The sequence below is a fragment of the Gopherus evgoodei genome, chromosome 12, assembly GCF_007399415.2.
Source record: "Gopherus evgoodei ecotype Sinaloan lineage chromosome 12, rGopEvg1_v1.p, whole genome shotgun sequence".
Classification (NCBI taxonomy): domain Eukaryota; kingdom Metazoa; phylum Chordata; order Testudines; family Testudinidae; genus Gopherus; species Gopherus evgoodei.
Window position 1 is genome coordinate 26803794 of NC_044333.1, and position 21650 is coordinate 26825443.

The window sequence follows — 21650 nt, forward strand, 5'->3', positions numbered from 1 at the left end:
TGTTTCAACCAGTTCTGAGTACAACACAGGAACAAATGAGCCAGCTCAGAGAAATCTTTAGGTCTTGGAAAAGTTTAAAACCAAACACGCAGTCCCCTCTGCCTTTTTTATTCTTAAACTGTACAAGGTATAGAGTTGATGTTTCTGAAGCTGTTCTCTAGAACAATATTTAAATCACTTTATTATTAACTAACTTTAGACCTGACTTTCATATCAGATTGAGAAGTTTATACTATTAGCAAAGCTGCCAAATTTTCCTTCTGAATTTTCCCTTCTACAGTACAAAGGACTTTCAGGGAAAGTTAACATTCAAATAGTTGGAGAACTTGAAATTACATGTAAATTGCTTCCCATTACCTCTGATCAATTGTCAGTAGGTATATCAAAAGAGAAGCAATTATTAGTGACAGAAGAGTAGACACCACACGATTAGCTGGATATTCTATTAAGACAATATTTTGGGAGGTAAGGTAGTCAGACGTATTCCAAAGTTATTCTTCAGTCTTAGGCAGTTACTGTTGTTCTGCAGTGCTGTAACATGGTTGGAATGTGGTGTTTTAGGACCTTCATGTCATAGTGATATGTTTGTTTTTTCCTGTCCCTTTATTCTGCATCTTCGTACGGGAGCTACACACACTGCATTCCTCCTTCTATGTCGATGTGTAGGAAACTGCTGGGCAAAACGATTGTAGCTTCTTTAATATTAAATGCTAATTGTTAAACTATGTTTAAGATGCACATCTAGGAAGTAATTGATTTTGTTTGCAATTGAGAAACCTTACACTGCAAAATATAAAGGATCCTGGGGGGATTTTGATTCTCAAAGTCATGGTGACTACTTAACCATATATATCAACCCTTGATCATCCATAGTTCAGATTAATCTGAAAACAGTTTGTTAATGTCAGTTAGGATTGAATGTAGCTTTGGGAAATACTTGTGAAAAAGACCCCGCTACCCCCGTCCTCAGGAAAGAGAACAACAGGCTGAAATCTGTCTTTGTACCAGCCTGTTTTCTCCCTAGGAATGAAGGGAATGGTGCTTTTCATCATTCTGTTCCAGCCCTAGTACAGTAATTATCTTGTTGTTCATTGCTATATTGTAATGGCTAGTTGAGAAGACTGAAACACTGCACTGCAAGCTTAAATTGCTATTAACTTCACTAGAACTGACATATTTACAAAGATGCTCTCAGAAAGTGTTATCATCTTAAGTGGCCAGCGTCTTCATTAGAGTACAAGGAGGGGAGAGAAGCTTGTCTTTCACATTATTCCTACCTTACCTAAAGGAGAATAATTCACCCCCGTTAGTTTGTTTTGCTTTTTACAGGAGAATATCCACAGGCAAGAGAGATGCCTCTGAACCAAAACCACCTGTCCAATGCCAGCCACTGGGAAATTCAGATATGGATCCAAACTTTGAGGCTCTGGCCTGTATCTACCAGAGAACACTGTGCTAAGGATACCTTTCCTTTCAATTAACCTTAGAAATATGTTGTCCAGAGAGGCATAGGTGCTGGAACTAAGGGTGCGGGGGGGAGGGGAAGGGGGCACCCTCTGGCTTGAAGTGGTTTCTATTATATACATGGTTCACAACAGTTTGGTTCCATAGCTCTCAGTACCCATACTGTACCAATTGTTCCAGCAACCCTGCAGAGTGGTGGTCTCTTTTCTGAACATCTTAGTCTTTAAAGAGCAGTTGCTAGAGAGAGAATAATTTAATCTGAACAGATAATCAGTACCTTGGCTATCTCCATGTTGTGGTGATCTGTGGGCATGGAAATTGAAGACCTGCATCCAGAGAAATCTAAGTGGATGGGTTTATCTGTTGTATGAGCTCTGGGCCAGCTGCACTATCCTGATCCTTCTAAAGATTTATCAAGCTGCCACAGAGCTCCCTGTGAGGGAATATGGGGCCTTCACCATTTGGGTCTCATACAATATGTCAATCATTAACATAGAACACATACAAGAAGAAGAAGCAAGGAACATCCCTGGGGCAGAAGGGGTGGGGAATACTGCTGTAGTTTACAGTAATAACCCCAAACATGGTGCAGAGCACAGTAATATTTTTAATAAGTGGTGAATATCCCAAAGCACTATATTTTATTTAGGGGCCTCTGTCACCTATGTATCAGACTGAACCTGTTAAACAGATGTACAGTTTGGTTACAATACAAAATGTTTCACTTCAGTCAGCAGATCCCTCTTTCCATGTTCTCCCAAGTTTAAAATGATTTTGCTTGTGCTGGCTACTGGCTAACAGACTCTGTGTCCCCAAAATCAGATAATTTTGCTGTCTCTTGACTTGCTTCAGAACTGCAGCTCTGGCTCCTTCCTCTGTAAAACTATTTCTCCAGTTAAGCTAGTACCCGCCCTTTGGTATATCTTTCAAATCAAGCACATAGTGAAAACAAAACCCTGGGACTCCTTCCAAAAATAATTCCTCTTTTCTTCTTGGCAGCTTCCATAATTTCAATCAGAAGTATCACTGTTACTTTGTATGGTATAGTTATGAGTGATGTTTGGTGCCATAGCACAGCTGGAGCCTGCAAGGAGACACTCATTTCTGGCTAGTCTGTGAACATCTCCTTCAGCAAAAAATGCTCCCCTTCTGGTGAATCAGTCCCATGGAACTCCTTTCCCTGAAGTTGGGGGTGGAACCACTCATGTTCAAGGATAACACATCCCTCGCCCCCGTCCCAGCTTTAGAGATCCTTCAGAAGTAACTGGGTAAGGGCATGAGGATCAAGTCCTGCAGATGTTAGATTCCCAAAGAAAGGCTAGGTAGTGCACTATTTCATTCAACAAACGCTGGAGATAGCAGGAGGGAGGAGTTGTTGAAGCTGAGCAAGGGAAAGTACGCCCCATGCAACATGGTGCAGCATGTTGGAGTGGCCAGAAGCAAGCAGCTAAAAATGCAGGGCTAGATTATACCCATGTAAGTAGGGGAGTAAGCCTCCGCAGATGCCCCCTTGCTCAGCCTATCTGTATCTTGGGTGTGGCTCAGCGGTGGAGTGCACTCTGCTCTCCAGACACTTGCTGTGTCAGCAAGAGGGTGGCAGTGCATAGGGCAGAGTAGTCCATTCAATCCGTCCCCATCCACTGCCAGGACTAGCTGGCCTGGCTTTGGGGCCTGGTGGGGCCAGGAGAAGCAGGAGTAAGCTGCATCCATTTAAATGTTGCAGTAAATTACTCCCTCCTCCTATCATCCTTCCAGAACAGGAGGATAATAAAGGATGAGCTATGTGGAGACAGTTCCTTCCCAAGCTGTTCCTTCCATCAGATCGGAGACTACAGGCTCAGTCTAGCTTTTGTCTGACAACTTGTACCAATAGCTTAAACCCCATTTATTTTAAGCAAGGACCTTAAATATGTCCTGAAGAGAGCAGGGAAAAAAATTCACAATTATTCAATTAACTGAGCTTCTCTCTCTACTCATAAATCTTCTTTGAGCAGATCATGATTTTCTCAGATGTATTCATTATTTGAAATTGTGCTGGATAATTTCAGCAAATAATTCTCAGCCTGCAAAGTATAAGTGGAGAGTTCACTGAAGGATTTTGATATTCAAGCTGCTTTTGAGATACATGTATCACATGGTATGGTTTCTTTTCCTAATTGGAAGAGTATAATTCCTTAGAATCAAGTTTTTGGTGCAAATGCATGTAAATACTGTAGTAATTAGAAAATTGTTTTCTGCAAGTAGTTCTGCAATATTGGCTTTAAAATGTCCTGTTTCAGTGATGGTTGCTTCAGAAAATTTTTGCAGTCCCTGTCCAGCTCTGATCTGTTTTCCTCCCATTCTTTAAAGTTAATATAATGCTTAAGTGAAGTTAGTTTCATCAAAAATAAAAGATGCATATCTAGGCTCTCAAATGCACTGTTCTATAGCTCTGTCCTATGTAAATCAGTAAGCCAAATCTAATGTATGGTTGATTAAATAAATGACTGAGCAGTCGCCATTGATACAATTTTTATTGCCCTGGCCAGGGAGGCTGAAATATCTCACAATGATCTTATGCAGAGAATCATTTTGATTTTTTTGGAATGAAGATTCCTTTGAAAGAATATTTCAACTGGAAAATATTGATAAATATCCCATGAAAGAAATTTGACTGAAAACAACAGACATGAATCAGACTCGCAACAGAAATTTTCTGATCAGCTCTAGCAGCTCTTAAAATAGATCTTTTCAATATAAAATTTAAATTGAAGGCAACTTTTTTTTGTTGTCTTTTCCTTAATGGTTTTTGTGGAATTTTCTGGGTTATTGTTGACAAACCGGAAACCATTTTTTTGGCATTTGTTTGTTGACAACCTAAAAATGGTAGGTTCCCCCACCCCCCCAGTTTTTTTAATGAGAACCTGAAAGATATTTATGAAAATGGCTGTTCTTTTCCAAAAAATTATAATTTTAGGCATAAAAACCACAATCAAATATATTTCAACCAGTTCGAGCTCTTGTATGATGAACTGCAGAAAAATTAAACCTTCCCATCACACAAAATATCACTATAAGTTACTGAAGGTGGTAATAGAAATGTTTGCCAGCATTGTAATAAGAATAAACTGCATTGGAACTACCAGATACATATAGTGCAGGCATTTAATTGATGTAGCACCCAAGCTCCCACTCACTGATTTCAATGGAAGGGCTCCCATTGACTTGGAATTGGACTTGTAACTACATAGTGGTCAATGCATGTAAACTGAAATGTTGCTCACAAACATTAGACCCAATTTTGCTCGTTACACCAATGTAAATCCAGAGTAACTACTGAACTCAGTTAAATTACACTGGCTTTATTCTCAAGTAACTGAGAGCCGATTCTGACCTGATGTCTATCTGTACAGTAATCGTATGTATTTCCGTATAGAATCTGCACTAAAAAGTTCTCACTTTGTCATCTAATATTATGTCTATGAACTTTGAAGGATAAAGGCTCATGAATAGAATAACTGGCAATAAGTAATACAGCAAGGTAACCACTAAACAACATAAGGTGAATAAATTATCTTTTTCTTTCCAAGGTGAGTGCCCACCCTATTTATGTAATGAAGAGACCTTAACTGCAGCACTTAAAGGGATAAAACCTTAGTAAATGAAAACAATCCTAGTAATACTTTGAAAACACCTTTCCTTCAGGGACCCCAAAGCACTTTGCAGAAATGAACTAATAAAGCCTGCTCTAGCTCCTGACCAGTACAGTAGATACAGCATGCATTATGTACAGCTTACAGATTGGGGAACCAAAGCACTTACAGCTTCAATGACTTGTCAACGTTCCCACAATGGATCAGTATCAGAACTAGCCATAGAACCACAGGCTCTGGTCTCCCAGTCCCTTGATCTAATCATTAGACAACATTTCCTGGTGAAAGACTAACAAATCTAATTAAAATAAGAGGCAGGACTGTACTATAATAAAAGAGCATTGTTACCTTTACTGTAGCTTCTGTTAGAGAACTATATCTAAAGCTGTAAAAATGAGCTACTTCATTTCCTTGGGCTTCACATGTAGCAATAGCTGAGGCAGTACATTTAGTTCAGTGCAAAATGCTAACTGGGTAGTTTTTTAAACTCTAATAACACTTTTTTTGGTAGGATCCATGATGCGACATATGAATGTCCCAAGACTCTCAACTTTACAAAACCATCATTTTCTGAGATTCCAAATGGGATAAACATTGGTGTTTGTTTTTTACATAAAAATATTTTTAAAACACTTGTCAAATGTTCTAAGCAATATACAGAAGTTAGAGCATTTGTAGGAAGTGACCTGTTTTGGCCTTCCTTTTATGACAATGGTCTGTCACTTTGTGTTTATTAGATTAATGTGCTGATCTCAGTGGTGACATGGTGCTTTCCTTCATTGTATCATTTTATTTTGGAATGTCATTTTCACCTCCTGGTTTACAGATGACAGAAGTAATCTCTTTGGGTAACCAAGCATTGTGGAATGTTTGTGACTATCTAAAAACTATTGTAGCATCACAGATTCTGAGACATCCTAAACAAGCATGTCTTTACTTGGATTTTTATAAGAAAGATAGTGCTACAGTGGTATACATTGGTACCTAAATATCCTAACCACAATTCCTCTAAAAATCTGGTCACACAACATTGCTGCTTTTGCAGTGTCCTTTGCATCATATTCACTTAATTTTGGGTCCCAATCAGCAAGGGCCATGTATAATTATGGTATAGGAGGCAATACACTGTTTTGTTCTAGGCCCCTATTTGCAAGTGCTTGTATAATTTTTCAGAAGAACTTTATGGGCTGAAATTTCCCAGGCCTGTTTTATCCCTTAGATGATTCCTGGGAACTTCAGGAAAAAATCTTATATTTCTGAATTAACGGAACAGTCTTCAGTCAGGACTGGTGTTTTTTCACATCTGAAGAAATTTGGTTAAGAAGGAGCTGTAAGCATTTGCAATCGTGCTGTGCATGATGAAGATTTATTGCTTATCAGATATAGTCACAGGCTTTATGTTCATAAAGTCGGATAGCAAGAAGGATATTTGCTTTCTTATCCCAGGATACACAAAACATATATAGGCCTGCTGGAAAGTAGATCAAACAAACAGAAGTAGGACATCTGGTCTTCCTACAATTATTGTCTAAAATATAGAGCTCATAGGGGAATAGGGGAGGGGAAGTGTTGACTATTGGGTTTTTCATCAAAGTTTCAATTTTTGTCAGTTTTCCAGCTGGCTCTAATGAAATGTCAAAAAAAGCACCAAGCAAATGTACAGATAAAAAATACTAAAGAGAGCTTGGTAGCAGCAGCCAGAACTACAGCAAAATCCCAGTGACCGTACAGAACGGGAGTCCTCTGTATGTGTTCTGGACCTGATTTGCTGAGTCTTGGACTAAAGAACTGGCGAAAACACTGAGGGGACAAAACAAATCAAGGTAGAATGAGTCATCCGCACCAATGTGGAATGAATTTAGCAAAACCCAATGAAAGTGTTCTCAAGGTCTGTATGAAAGTGAGCCATTTCAGAGTAAAGAAGATAAGCCAGGAGGAAAAATAAAAGCTCTTACAAAAGCTCATAAAGGTCTTTTCTTCCTCTCTTTTTTTAATGAAATTGGATTGATATTTGTGTGATCCTTTTCACAAAGGAAAAAAATGTTCTTCAGAAGTAGCCGCATTACTGTAGGTATAAACTGTTATGTGGTTCTTCCCCCTCCCTGCCCCGGTCTAAAATGAGAAGACAAATCCTGAGGCCATATTTAGTCTAAGGGTCTAATCCTCCTGCATTCCTGATCCAAAGAACTCTCACTGAATTGATTAGGAGTTTAACTTACATCAAGAGTTGGCCCAAAATATTTTAGCCACATAGGCAAAGAATGGGATAAAACAACAGTGAATGGAGAGGAACAGTAAACAGGGCCCTTTGCCTTTTGGTTTGATTTTGAATGAGACGCTCAAAGTCAAATGAGAGAAGTTGCTCTGAGTAGCACAGCACCAAGCAATGTAGCCATCTCATCAAGCCCAAATGAGGACATTTTGTGTCATTCTGTGATTGTCCATCTCTGACTGACTGACTGACTTTTGCTCACGTCTGTCTTCCCAGAGAGTCCATTCCCCTTTCTTTCCTAGCCAGTCACTGCGTAGCTGCCAAGCTGAGGAGCAAGACATACCATAAACTGTGATCTTAAGCAAACATCCAATTTTTCTGACAGCCCTTTACTGAGATGAAAGGATTTGGCAATGGGAATGAATGCTCAGCAACAAGCACCACCAAGATTGCCCTCCTTCCCCTGCCCTACCCCCATCCCCATTCCCACATGGTCAGCCATGAACTGCAACCTACTAAAGTTATCTCAATTCTTAGAACAAGTTAATGTGTGACAGCCAAATAAGCACATGTATATGTTTTAAATTGCAATCTCTCTCATTTGGATTGCTGGGTAATGGTTGAGACTATGAGGGAAGGGGAAGAGAGGAATTAAAATTCCCAAGCCAGGGATGAGGACACTTGGGGCATAAACCTTTGAAACCAATAGGAGTTTTTTTATTGATTTCAATGGGGTTTGGCTCAGGGCCTTAGATACCATGGTGACAGGCACTTCTGATCTATTTTAGATGGATGAGAAGCCTATGAGGGGTAGTTTTGCAGTATCATACGGGGATGAACTCCATAAGAGACAAGTAAGTTATTTTATTCCTTCAACTCAAACAAGGCTCTTTCCTGAGCAAACTATTAAAAGGAGACCAAGAGCCATATTGGAGACAACTGGTGCTAAAGAAGAGCAGGGATTTTGTATGGTATATGGAGTTAATTCTGAACTGATTTATACCCTGTGCAATCCACCTTGATCTCAGTTCTCATTTGGCCTGCAAAAACTCCTCAGGGTTAAGTATTTACTTTGTTGTTGAGATAGTTCAGACTAGTGTTTTGTCTATGGGGACAGCTATACGCTAACTGCTTCTTTATCGTCTCTAGATTTATAATGAATAGTGCAAGTGGTCTTGCCTTTTTTTAAAACCTCTAATATCTGAAGGCCGTGTTTGGAGTTGAGTACTATTTGTAGAACTGTGGTGTTTTCGATGTGATGGAGAAGGTCTATTGTTAGAAAACCGGTTAATATGTTTTTGCTGGCATACACTCTTAGGCTTAGCTTCATGCTCACAAAAATACGTTTGGTTGGCTTATGTTTTGATGAATTTATCCACCTCACACTGACATGTTTGCCTATGGTTATGGGACAAGCTTTTTGCAAACTGTGATCCCTAGGAGGAACATGATAATTCAAGTCTGACACAGCCATGAAATTCTTTGTGGAAGCAAAAATCAAAGCATGTGACAGTTCAGTGAACTCTTCAGACTAGCAGACTGCATTGATTTCCTCCTTTCTAGATACAGAGGGCCAAATTCACCTGTGCCTTAACTCTATTAATTTCAGTGCAGTTGCACCAGCTCTGAGTGTGGCCTGTGTTAGAACAAAATGCAGTCACCACTTGCCAGTTAGTGTATTTTAAAGTTATTCTTGGAAAGCTTGAAAGAGATGAAGACACACACGGTCCCTTGGGAGCCTGTCAGAACTTGTCAGGGGAAATTTGTGTTTACTCATGGGATTTGTTTTGTGCATACTGCGTCTGCCAGAAGCAGAACTCTTTTTTTCTCTTAAATGCTTCTATTTGCCTGTATTTATGAACATGGGTCGTTACCAAAATGGGATTAGGATGTCGTATAGGGCATATCAAATGGCCTTGCATAGGGAAGTTTCAAACACAGCTGTGTAGATTTATTCAGAAATCTACATGCACAAACAACATCTAATTAAACAATTGTTCCACTTACAGAGAATCATTTTTTTTTAAAACAGTACTTCCTTGTCTGAAAAGGGCGCTATAGAGTTTAAGGCCAGAAGGCACCACTAGATCATCTAGTCTGATCTGCTATATATCACAGTCCACCAGCACCCACATACTATGCCCCTGAACATGAACGTAATAGAAGGAAATGGAATAGTGTGTGTTTTATTCATTGAACTAGGCTCTTTTTCTAGACTTTGCAGAAGCACACGTCCTAGAGACTAGGTAAACTAACATTTTTGGGAATCATTTCAATGATCTAAAGGGGTTAATGCTATTACAGAGAAGTGAGGCATTGTACTATGGTAAGAGTTACACATGTATCATGCAGGCAATGAAATAAATTCAAATCACACAAATGAACAGTAGTGGCATTAACCAGTCTCGCCCATTTCTCCCCACATCAGTTATGCAATGCAGTTGTCATTAAAATGGATGACTATTTTCATTTTATATGAGAACCTCAGCATGACTAGCAAGCAATTCACCAGATTTTATGAGACTGCTGGCTTTCCATCTGTCCCAAGAGACGGACGCACACAAAAGGCTATTAGTACACCGCTGCATAATGAAGTGAGTTTGAGGAATCTCACATCATTTCACTCTCTCAGTATGCAGATCATGTATCATGCCAGGTGCAGAATCAATGATGTCCTTGCCCAGTTTCCAGGAAAATGTAATTTGTCATCATAAAGACCAGGGAGACACTTGGGAACTGGTGGAAACCCATTTGGGGCTGAACAGGTATAGTGCCTGCTGTATTCTATGTGCATTTGTTTTGGCACTGACTAAGAGTTCTTGTTCTCTATAAGCTCTTGAATGATATATCATAATGCCTTATCCCAGAAGTGATCTGCAAATTGGATTAGAACATTCTAAAGGGTGGAGCAAGTGTTATTATTCAAAACAGTGCAGGGTTCCCTGTGCATACAGCACTTAACGTCACATGCAAATCTATTAGCACGAAGGATGCTGCATGAGTATGCTGAGGAAAGATACTGAAGGCTCCTGAAGGGTAGTACTGGCTAGGAAGGGGGAGTAAAGAGGAGAGAAAAATCTATCTGTTTTGGAAGGAGAGCAGAGAAGGGTGTGTGAGGCGGTGGTGGGGGTCACAGGGAGGGAGAAGAGGGACCTAAGAAGGTTAGGCTCTGCTTCATGTGCTGGGACTGAACCCAGCTGCTGAATGTTTTGAAGTTCACTATTTAGCATAGCACCAGCCCAAAGTAATGGTTATTTTATATTTGTGACATCATCCTTCATTTTGTAATAATGACTGTAATGTCACAAACAGAGGATTTTGACCACTTGCATGGAATTAGTGGCATGACCAAGGGATCACTAAAAAATTCTACTCTCTGATCTTCATCCACGGCTTCCAAGAGTGGGCTGCAAACGTTTGAGAGTAGAAAGGACTCTGGAAAAAGTAACATTGTATACTTTGCTAATGCATATATAATTAAACAGATCAGCAGAACTTTTGTTTCTGATACAGAATACTTTCACTTAGTGCTCTATATTATTCATGCTGTCACATAGCGCTTTGTATTTTGTTGATTCAGAGGATTCCATTTTTAAAATCAGCAAGTGCAAGGGACCTGTGACTAATGTGATTTCTTGGCTTGGAAAATATCATCGGAAAAAAGTAGCAAGCGACACGAGATTTACATTTTGACCACAAGCGTTTTGATGACAGTGGCCAAATGCCATCAAACTCCAGGCTGTGTTTTCACGGTTAGATTACTCTGCACCTCCACCCGTTTTATTAGATCACTCTGGAACAAAAGAGCTGTATTCAATGCACATTAAAAACAGAAAGTAAGCAATGTTTTCCTGATGAATCCTTCGTCAGAAGTGATAAGATAAGGAAAAGGTATTGTTAGGCAAAGTGCTAGTAACTTATTGGACAAGGACAGATGTAAAAAATATGATAGTGACCTAATGAGAGGGAGCAAAATTGCAAGGGATATGTTATCCTCTATATGCTCCAAACAGAAAAGGTAGTTAGGGATGATGATCTGGCAATTTAAGTTCAGTGATCCGTGAAGAAGACCTCATCTCATTTGGAGAGAGTTACTTTGGTCTGAAAGTATTTCCTGAAGGCTGGTACTTAGTAGAAATTCTGAAACAATTAGAGCCTTTTCCTTTCCTTCTTCCTAACACTAGCCCTTGCTTCTAAATATACCCTGCTTAATCATGGCATTGGACTACAAGCTGGCTTCCTGCAAATCCCCTCTATCAAGATCTCCAGCTGCTTATGACCAAGGCCTCTTGTGTCTCTAAATGCAGTGACTTGGGAATCCTTTAAAAATCCTTCTGTTTTGGGGAGAACATTTATGTGGGGCCTAGTGGGTCTTTGTTCTATCAGCTGGGTGCGGGTTTTGCCCCGATAATCTTACTGATCCAACAGTCCCTGGGGCTTGTTGATTAATTAGGAAAGTGTATGCTGACACATCTAAACCTTTCCAAAGGTTCTAGTTCATGAAGACTGGGAGATGGATTGAGATTCTGTCCAGTAGAATCTCTAAACATTGACCATTTTTGTTTTTCTTTACACAGCCTTCCTGCCAAAAGTCTCATTGTCAATACAACAGCCATAAAATTTAACTCTGAGACCACTGTAATCATGAGGGATGACTTTTTCCACAATGTGGCAGAAGAATTTTAGTAAAGCTTGTGTTATAAATAATAAAGATCTATATCTATATGTCTTGCCTGGCTAGGCTGCTTTTAATGAGGACTCCAGCCAAAATATTGCAAACCATTTTCTGTTCTTGCTGCAGTGAATTTAGTGTCTGTTTTTAGAAATGATCTGTTTTTTGTGCCTTCCCCTGGTTAATTCTGCTGGGTACAGAGGTTAAGTATTAACTAGGGTTGTTGCTGAATGTTAAGAGCTTGTACAAGCCAAAGCAGAATAAGGTCCACTCTTCACAATTTTAATAATATATGAGAACCTATATAAAGTACAACAGAATGAAATGTATTGCAAAGCTTTTATTGCTCCTCCTGCTTCCGAATGGACACAGCCCTGAGTGGTGCAGAGGCGTCACAGTTTAGTGTGGAACGCGAACTATGTTCTTGAGCAAGGAAAAAATCTCAACACCCCAAGACCTGTGTACAATAGTTATCATATGTACTTAAAAATAAACCCTACAGCAGATACAATTGTAACTCATTCATTCACAAAGTCTTAACGAACAGAAACATCATATCTCCCCGGTGTAAATACAGTGTATGATCCACAATAACCGATATTTATTACACAAAAGCGCTGAAGTTTTGTTTTCTCAGACTGCAGTAAAACTGCACCAGCTTGTGATGGGATGCATACATGCCACACTGGCAGCAAAAAGGTTAATGGGAGCCTGAAGGCTCAGTTAGCCTACCTAAGGGCACCTGGAGGGAATGTTAGGTACAATTCCTTAGCAGATCTAGCTAGACCTTCTTTGTATAGGGAGCAACTCAGCACAGTGGCGGAAAATATAGTGCCAATCTATAAAAAAAGAAATAAGGACAACCTAAGGAATTACAGACCAGTCAGCTTAATTTCGATACCCAGAAAGATTATGGAGCAAATAATTAAGCAAATAATTAAGCAAATAATTTTCAAACACCTAGAAGATAATAAGGTGATAAAGTAACAGTCAGGATGGACTTGTAAGGAACAAATCATGTCAGACCAACTTAATAGCTTTCTTTGACAGGGTAACATGCCTTGTGGATAGGGAGGAAGCAGTAGATATGATGTATCTTGACTTTAGTAAGGCTTTTGATACTGTCTTGCATGATCGTCTCATAAACAAACTAGAGAAATACAGCCTAGATGGAGCTACTATAAGGTGGATGCATAACTGGTTGGAAAATCATTCCCAGAGAGTAGTTGTCAGTGATTCACAGGCAAGCTGGAAGGGCATATCGAGTGGGGTCCTACAGCAATCATTTCTGGGTCCAGTTATTAGGATATTAGGAAAAACTTCCTGTCAGGGTGGTTAAGTTCCTAGGGAGGTTGTGAGAGCTCCATCATTGGAGATTTTTAAGAGCAGGTTAGACGAACACCTGTTAGGGATGGTCTAGATTATATTTAGTCCTGCCATGAGTGCAGAGGACTGTACTAGTTAACCTCTTGAGGTCCCTTCCAGTCCTATGGTTCTAAGACACTTAGGAGACAGGAGCCCCAGGGAGAGAATGGGCCTTGGGATCCTCTCCCAACAAGGGAGCTCTGGCAAAGGGCCAAAGTTGGGAGAAGCGCTGAAAAGCTTCTGGAGTGGACTGAGTTCCTGTGGTGGGCACTGATAAAGGGAAAAGGCCACAGGCAGGCAGTCCTGTGGGGTGGGGCTCCAGAAGAGGTGTGGGGAGCTGGGGAGAACACAGAGGGGCTGCAAAATGAGGCCCAGGATTGGCAGAGTGGCTGAAGTGGTGTCTGGTTCCGTTTCAGGTTCGAGTTTTGCTGGGAAGGAGACTGAGAGCCCCCTACCCTGAAAGAAGAGTGGGCTTGAAGAGGAGCACTGGAGGGGCAAAATGTCACACTGATAACTAGTGTCGTGGGACACTGACGTGGGACACTGACACCCTGTAAAGAAACTATGACGTGACTTGGCTGGAGGGCCGTCACCACACCAGACCACAGGAGCCCTGAGGCTGAGAGGAGGCAGAAGTATTGCAATGTTGGATTTCAAGACGAGGGACACTCTCTGGGATGGTGAGTTTGTCGTGCAGTTATTAGCCCTGCTGTTTATATGTCGATATTCATGGATAACTAAATTTATTATGTTATAATTTGAAAAGGAAATATTAAAGACTTCTGATTGCACATACATAAATATCTTTTGAGGAAGGGGACTACAATGTATGGAGAATATGGATCCACAATGTATTTTGTTGAGTATATAACCACTCTAATCTTTTCCCTTCTAAACATTCAACTCAAATCTCCGTCTCTTCTTTACTTCCTGGAGATAGTCAACCAGTTCCACAGATCATGCCTACTTAACCCTTTAGAACTTCTCGGTCCCCCACTTATATTTAGCACCTTTCCCAATACCATTTCTATTGTGAACACTGTGCATTGTGAAATAATGTTATGAATTACACATCAGTGAAGTGTTACCAGTTTTGCAACACTTGTGCTTTTATTGTGAATCTTGTAATTTTGTTATTTCTTAAAGCCCCAGCTCCTGGAGTCATGTTGTTTTGTGAGAATCTTTTTTGCTTTCTCCCCCTCCACCCCCCCCAAAAGTTTTTTACCCTCATGGTAGTGGAGAAAAGCTTGAAAATGAGAAGCCTAAAGACTCAAGAGCCAGGAGGCAAAAAGTAATTTTCTAAAAAATGTTTTGTGACTTCGCTTTCAAGTCAGTTTCATGCTTTTTTGTTGCCTGACTAATTTCTGAATGGCTGGATATGGCGATACCATGTTACATTGTACTGCAGTTCAAGTGGCTGTATATTGGTTGCTAATTAATGGGGTGGGCTTCAGAACCCGAGCTCCAGTCGAAGCATCTACACAGCTATTTTTAGTGCCATAGGGCAAGACCCATGAGCCTAAATCTGTAGACCTGGACTCTGAGACTCTCTGCTGCAGATTCTGCTCCTGGTGTAGACGTACCCAAAGAGGCCTGTGCCCATACTGGGAAACAAGACTGAGGTCTCCTACCTTTTCCACAGCTGGAACACCAGCCACTGCTGCTGTGCCACTTCCACAGCTTAAGGCCTCAAACAACCCCAGCATTTGTAAAGTTCTTATTCAGATCTAGACCCAAATCCAAGCTTTGTGGCTTGATTCTGTTCAGAAGGTGGGTTTGCTCTCTGACTCTGAAAGATTGCTACCTGTATTTCTTATGATTAGGAGGTAATTGTTACTACCTTTGATTAATGTTAGAATATGTGGTAAGTGTTTATGCCCTAGCCCGGTCTTTTAGTTCTAAATTTCTTATGGAACTGAAGCATTTTTCTTGATTTAGAAAAATCAAAGCTGAGACCATATAGGGAAAGTGGAACAACTCACAACCTCTCTGAGTTAGGTCAGCACAAGGGAAATGAGACAGCATGTTACCATGGGAAACTTACTCATTTCTCCTCCTAGAGATTTTAGTCGTCTTTAATAGTGTTACTGGAAGATAGACCTGTACTAGTCCGAAGATACTAGCAAACTCTAGTGACAATTCTGGCCACAAGGGTACAGAACTACTGTATCTGTTAAACAGAATACTTTGTTCCGTGCAACATTGTAATGGTTTAGTTGTCTTCCCAAAGGGAAACTACATAAGGTTTCCACCCCTTCTGCTCATTTCCATATTGGACGATTCTTTGTTTCATGGTGTTTAGAGGTCTATTAATCCTATGCTGGCTGGCTCTATAGGCAGTGGCATATGTTTGACCTTTCATAAGAAAGATAAAATGCCAACAGAACTAGTGAACGTATATCTATTCATTGCCAGTTTGGGCCCCTAGATACCACAGTAGTATAAAGCTGAGAACACATCAGTTGGTCATAGTTTTGATTTTGACAGTACTGTCATATAAAAACCATTTTTCCTAAAAACAGATAGAAATAAAGCAAATCTCAAATCTTCTTAGTAATAAAAATTGAGTACTTCAGGCTAACCCCAAAATGTTGTTTAAGTAAGTTGGCTTTTTCAGATAAAATTTCATTTACTTTAAGTGGACTTTAAAACAAATCTTATGAATCTGGGAGATGACCATGATGGAGATGCTAATGTACCATAGGGGATGTCCTTCTCAGAATGCAGGCTGAGTTCTAAGGGGGAGTGGGAGTTTTCCACAAACAGAATGGCATGACTAATTCTGAATCTCTGTCCCAGAGGAGATTAATCTTTGTATGAAGGCTGTCCATTCATACAGGGCCCACTTCTGCTCCCATGGCAATTAATGGCAAACTCCCCATTGTCTTCACTGAGAGCATGATCAGGGCAACACCTATCTGAACAGAAATCACAGGCCCATGTGTAGATTAGAGGGTATCTTTTGTGCTCCTACAATATTTTCAAAGCACAAGCTGAAAGTGGGTAGCATGGTGCGAGGCAGAAGAGAGTGATGGCAGCTGAAAGGTGAAATCAGGCGCCTTCTCCAAATACCTTGTGGAACAGAAATGGCCTTCCCCAGTCTTACTGGAGCAGAGACAAAGAGCCAATGGTTGCTGTGCAGATACCACGTCTTTGCAGTCTGGTGAGCTTCCTGTGACATCAGATGCTTCTATTCTAAACTCTGCATGTGCAAAGGGGATGGAGATTTGTTCAGTGGGAGGGACTGATCTCAGGAGGGAGGTGTGGGAAGAATGCAAGGAGCTTGTCTGGGCTCACTGTGTTGAGGGAAGGCCAAGAGTTATTTTGTAGGGGATAGACTGGAGGGTGATGGGTCAAATAATAGTTTGTTTTGATTTTTAGCAAAAATCTTCCAAAAAAAAAATCATATTATGGGTTTAAAGGTTTAGGTTTTGGATCTGGTCTGGAACCAAATTGTACGGGAGGGTTTAGATAGCAACTGCTACCTGAAATTCAAATGGAGTCAGATTCTGCTTTTGGCCCATCTCTAACTGGAGTGAGGCTTTGCAACCATCCTTCCCACTTGAGATCCTGGTGCTAGTGCAGCACGACGCTCTGTCTCTACTGGCCTGGGAAAGAGCTGACTTTATATGTTGTCTGAAGTGCATCTCAGGTGACCGTGCTTTTCCCTCCCTCTGAAATAGCAGGCTTTTCACTGCAATCTCAGTGTTTCCATACCTCCAAATGTAATATTTAGTAATACTTTTACCTGATAGTCCTAACCTTTGAGAGCATTTGCTTACTTGGCCATACAAATATATCTGTGCTGAGAAAGACTGATCAAATGTTTGGGCTGGCAGCATTGCTTTGATAGAAAGGTTAATTGCCAGATGACTGAATGACTGTAGTTTTACACTATCACAGACGGACAGGTATTAAAAATAGAAAACCAGAAAAAAACTATACCTCAGGGAAATTATATCCTTGATCTGTATGTTCCTTTTTTCCTTAGTGCAGCTACTGTTTTCAAGAGGTATGAAACTCAGATGTGAATTGAAGTGACTCAACAGCCTGAATGCTGAAAGTTGACTTTTTTTCTCCAAATTATTTTTCATATAAATTATAATAAGTCCCATATATACCACGGCATACAAAGTTCAAGCAGTGCCTGAAATGGGTGTGAAATAACAGCTACTGCTTTCATCAGAACCAGCCAAGGACAAAGCATGGTGTATGTGTGTGTATATATCTATATATAAAATATCTTTCTAGCTCAGTGACTTCCATGAGTTTCATGGAATTTACACTTACACAGGATCTGGTTCTGTAAGGTGCTGAATATTTCCTAAGCACTTTTAATTCCTATGGATGTTAATGGGAATTAAGGATGCTCAACGCTTCAGAGGATCAGGCCCAAAATACCGTTTCTGCCTGCCATACTGATATTTCATGCATTACAGTGAGCTCCCGGAGGTAGTAATATATTCTTGAGAAGTATGTTGTAGTGAGAGCTGTGCAAAATGTGTGCAACAAAACCACACATCCCTCAAAATTTGCCCAGATTTATGTTTTGTTACAAACTTGAAATTCAGAGCAAGTTCGCTAAAAGGTATATTTAAAGCTCACATTCTTTTTGAGTAAACATAGTCAGTGAATGGGCCAATTTATGTTTTTGCAATGAAGTTGTAGCCTTTAATGGAAAACTTAGCAGTTTTGATGGTGTTTGTTTGGGGGTTTGAACAAACCCCAAACTCAAAGCAGAACTTGGGTTATGGGTGGTTGTGAACTTGAGAGAGGCTGAAACAAAAGAAAATGTTAATGGAAACCCCTGATAAGTGAATTATGTTGAGTTTTACGCAGCCCGAAACGTGGAAAGGAATGATGCCATGGTTACCAATTTTCCAGCAGTATTTCTGAGAATGGATCCCAGAGCTATGGAGCTGCCCACAGTAGGTGACATGGTGGCTTCAGATCACCATGTTTGCTTGTGACTGGCAGTATGTTGGCTCCCTGTGTTTTGGTGTTTGCAGTAGTCATGACACTAAATCAATTCCCCCCCAGACTTGATCGCTCCAAAATGTTGTAGCTGTTTGAAATCTAAATCCAGAGTAGAGTTTAGCAAACAGCTGCTATCTTTGTAGTGGGCCATACCCATATCCCTGGACCTGAGTGTAGCCAAGGTCTGTTGGGAATCCAGATATAAATTCAAATTCTTGGGAGGATTTTCAAAGGCACAAGTAGGAGATAAGCATCCAGCTCCCAATGAAAGTCAATGTGGCTTGAGTGTCTGTCTACCTTTTGTGCCTTGCAAATTTGCCCCCCCTTGCAACCCTCCGTGTCTCTAGTTTGCAAAAAACAATCACTCTGACACACAACAGTGCAAGAAGGAAACTAATCTTTCCAACATGTGTGCTGAGCAGTTGGGGCTCATCTCATTTTAAACATACTGGAATGAAGAATGGAAAGTACTTTGTATACCTTTAAAATGTTTTTCTCTGTCACAAAATATTCCCATTTCACACATCTCATGAAATCAATGGGAAAGACTTTTTCCCCACTTGTCATTAGAGTTTGGACCTGTCTAAATTAAACCACGAAGTGATCTGGAATGTGGATACTTGTACATCAGAAACCACAATGAAGTACAAATGGAGTAAAAAAAAAAAATAGATTAAGCCTTTTTAAAAACCCAACCACCAGCAATAACCATCCTTTTCCCCAGACAGAAAGCATTAATTGCTTTAAACCCAGACAAGAAATAGGATTATTTTTTCTATTTTTTCCACTGGAAAAAGGAAGAATTTTTCTTTGAAATATTTTATATTTTTATAGCCTAGCTCAGCAAAAGCTATCATCATATGAACTTCTAAGGCAGAAATTATACAAGTCTCTTTACCTATATCCTGTTTTCAATTACTCTATTCTACTTCAACAAAAGCAGGATATGAGGCAAACATATTCTTTTGGCAAATATCTTCAAACTGTTAACTGTTTAAGTGAATCTCTTTCTGCTTAAGCATCTTCAGTACTGACCCCTGCACCTGGTCCTGTAACAAATACCACAATTTTAATACTCTTAATGACTGAAAACTGTTCAGGTTTCCTCACAAAATTAGCCTATTCCATAATTTTTCTTGCATTTCATATTCTTTCCTTTTCTTTATTACAGCATGGCAAGCCGCACAGTAAGATATTGTCCACCCTACAATCCCACCATGACAGAATATAATTTCAACAGAAACAAAGATGCACTGACTCCTTTCTTATTCATAAATGTTTGTGTCTTTGAAAGTTGTATGGAACTTGTATGTTAGCTGAGGGACTTGCTACATGAAACATTATAGTTATAACAACATAAAAGCCCTGTTAGCAGATTTCATGTTTCAAGGATCTCTCCATGAAGTAACTTACCAAAAAATAGGTAAGCTTGGACAGCTGAGAGCCAGCGATGTCTACTTCCAGACCAACAGCCAGTTGTAAGGTCTAGGTACTGTTAAATGGAACTTGGAAGCTCAAGGGTAAAATTTTCAAAAGCGCCTGAGTCCCACTTTCAAGAGTGGCCCAGGCACTTAGGCCCCAAAATCTCATTAAAAATCAATGGGAACTTAGATTCCTAAGTGCCTGAGTCACTTTTGAAAATGGGGCTGATGCTTTAAATCACTTAAAGGCTTTTGAAAATGTTACCCCTCGTCTTTACACAAATGTAGCTCCAGCTAGGTGAGATCTGCATAGTGGCTGCCTTTGAACATGAGAACTCTAACCTTTTGATACTTAGTCCAGTAGCACTAAAATTCCTTTAATTTTAAGTAAGAAAAAAACACCAAGGGCCTATGCAACCTTGATCCGATGTATTTATGTATAAAAGAAGCGAGATATAACATAGCATACATTTTTCTAATGGCAAAATAGTAAGCCTGTTACTGTCTGCGCTGCAGCTGAAAGGTCCCCAGGTACATTTTATAGTATTGATCCTGTTGTTATGTCTCATTGTAAAAGGCCAGTGACCGCATACCCTGGTATCTCAGTTTGCATTGTGAACCAGAGGTACAAAAAGGATCCATTTCTTAATGTCTAAGCGCTCCTTACAGTGCGGGAGCATTTTGCTGTAGCCTCAGACAACCTCAATTTCTTCTCAAACCAGTGTAAATTATGATGTCAATAGAATTATGCACAGGTGACGGCAGTATCAGATCAGAGGATGCTGCGAAGATGTCTAATGCACAGAATGTTAAGTAAATAGCCCATCTGAAAACTTTAAACAAAAATCAAAGCAATTAAATAGGGAATAAAGCCCTTGAAATTAACCTGCAAAGAGCAACACCCCATTGTCCCTTACCTGATTCAGGAATCAGTGAAGCTTCAGTTTTATCCCAAGTTAGGCAAGCTAAATCAACAGTATCCAGAAATCTACACAGCACTGCCCAGAGTGAAGAACAATAACAAAAAATCAGTTTTCATTTCATTAAGCAATACTGGGAGTGTTCAGCTTTCCAGTCTCCAAGGTTCCCCAGCTGGGAGTCAGCCTTTTCCCATCCTGCATCCCTGCATCCTGTTATTGTTCCAAGCCTTACTAATGCCAGTGACAGAAAGGAGTGGAGGAAACCAGATAAACTTAGACTTATTATTACTATGCTTACCTTTTCAGAGGGAGCAAGAAATAAGTAGCTGAATGAAGGGAAATGGACTCTAACAGAAATACAAAGCCAGTGCTGGTGCTTAATACATCGAGTACGAAACAGTAAAAAAAAACCTAATTTTTTTTTATTAGTTGAATGTTTGATCACTATGGTCAGTACGGTTTATTTTCAAATATTTGTGTTCAGGCGGAACAGGATTTTTCAGCATTTTGGTGAGTCCTGGCCATCGGGATTTTTACACCAGAAACAACGAAGACTGAAGCTCACATCAGTCATATGGGTGTTCCCATAAAGTTCCACTATTTCCCAAAATCGATGAGTCAACCTTTGCTAGTGGCATGAAAAAAATATGTACTAGATTGAAGTATATTGAAATTATGGGAAAGAAACATGGGCCAAATTCTGTTCTTGGTAACAGTGGTGTAGATTTTAAGCAACTGGATTCATACCAGTACAACTGAGAGCAGAATTTGGTTACATGTCTCCAATTTAGGGCCTGATTCTCCTCTGCAATTTGTATATTCATTTCCACCTGTGCAAGAAGGGTGCAAAAATGTTGCCATTCTGATTTAGCTGCAAGGCAGTAAAGAGTCAGGCCAGAAAAAAACTCTAAAGGGAAAACTGTTGAATTAAATTGTTGCCCAAGTTGCATTAGAGTTTTTAAAGCAGAGGAATATTAAGGGGAGAGG

The 21650-nt window shown here is 40.0% G+C and overlaps 1 protein-coding gene across 1 annotated transcript in view; it reads right to left on the reverse strand.

The window, feature by feature from the left end:
• CDH5 (cadherin 5) overlaps positions 1 to 20823 on the reverse strand; it is a 52431-nt gene extending 31608 nt beyond the window's left edge. Inside the window, exon 1 of the mRNA XM_030582274.1 lies at positions 20661 to 20823. The gene's annotated coding sequence lies outside the window, so the exon portion shown is untranslated. The remainder of the gene's footprint in view (positions 1 to 20660) is intronic.
• Positions 20824 to 21650: the final 827 nt, after the last annotated feature.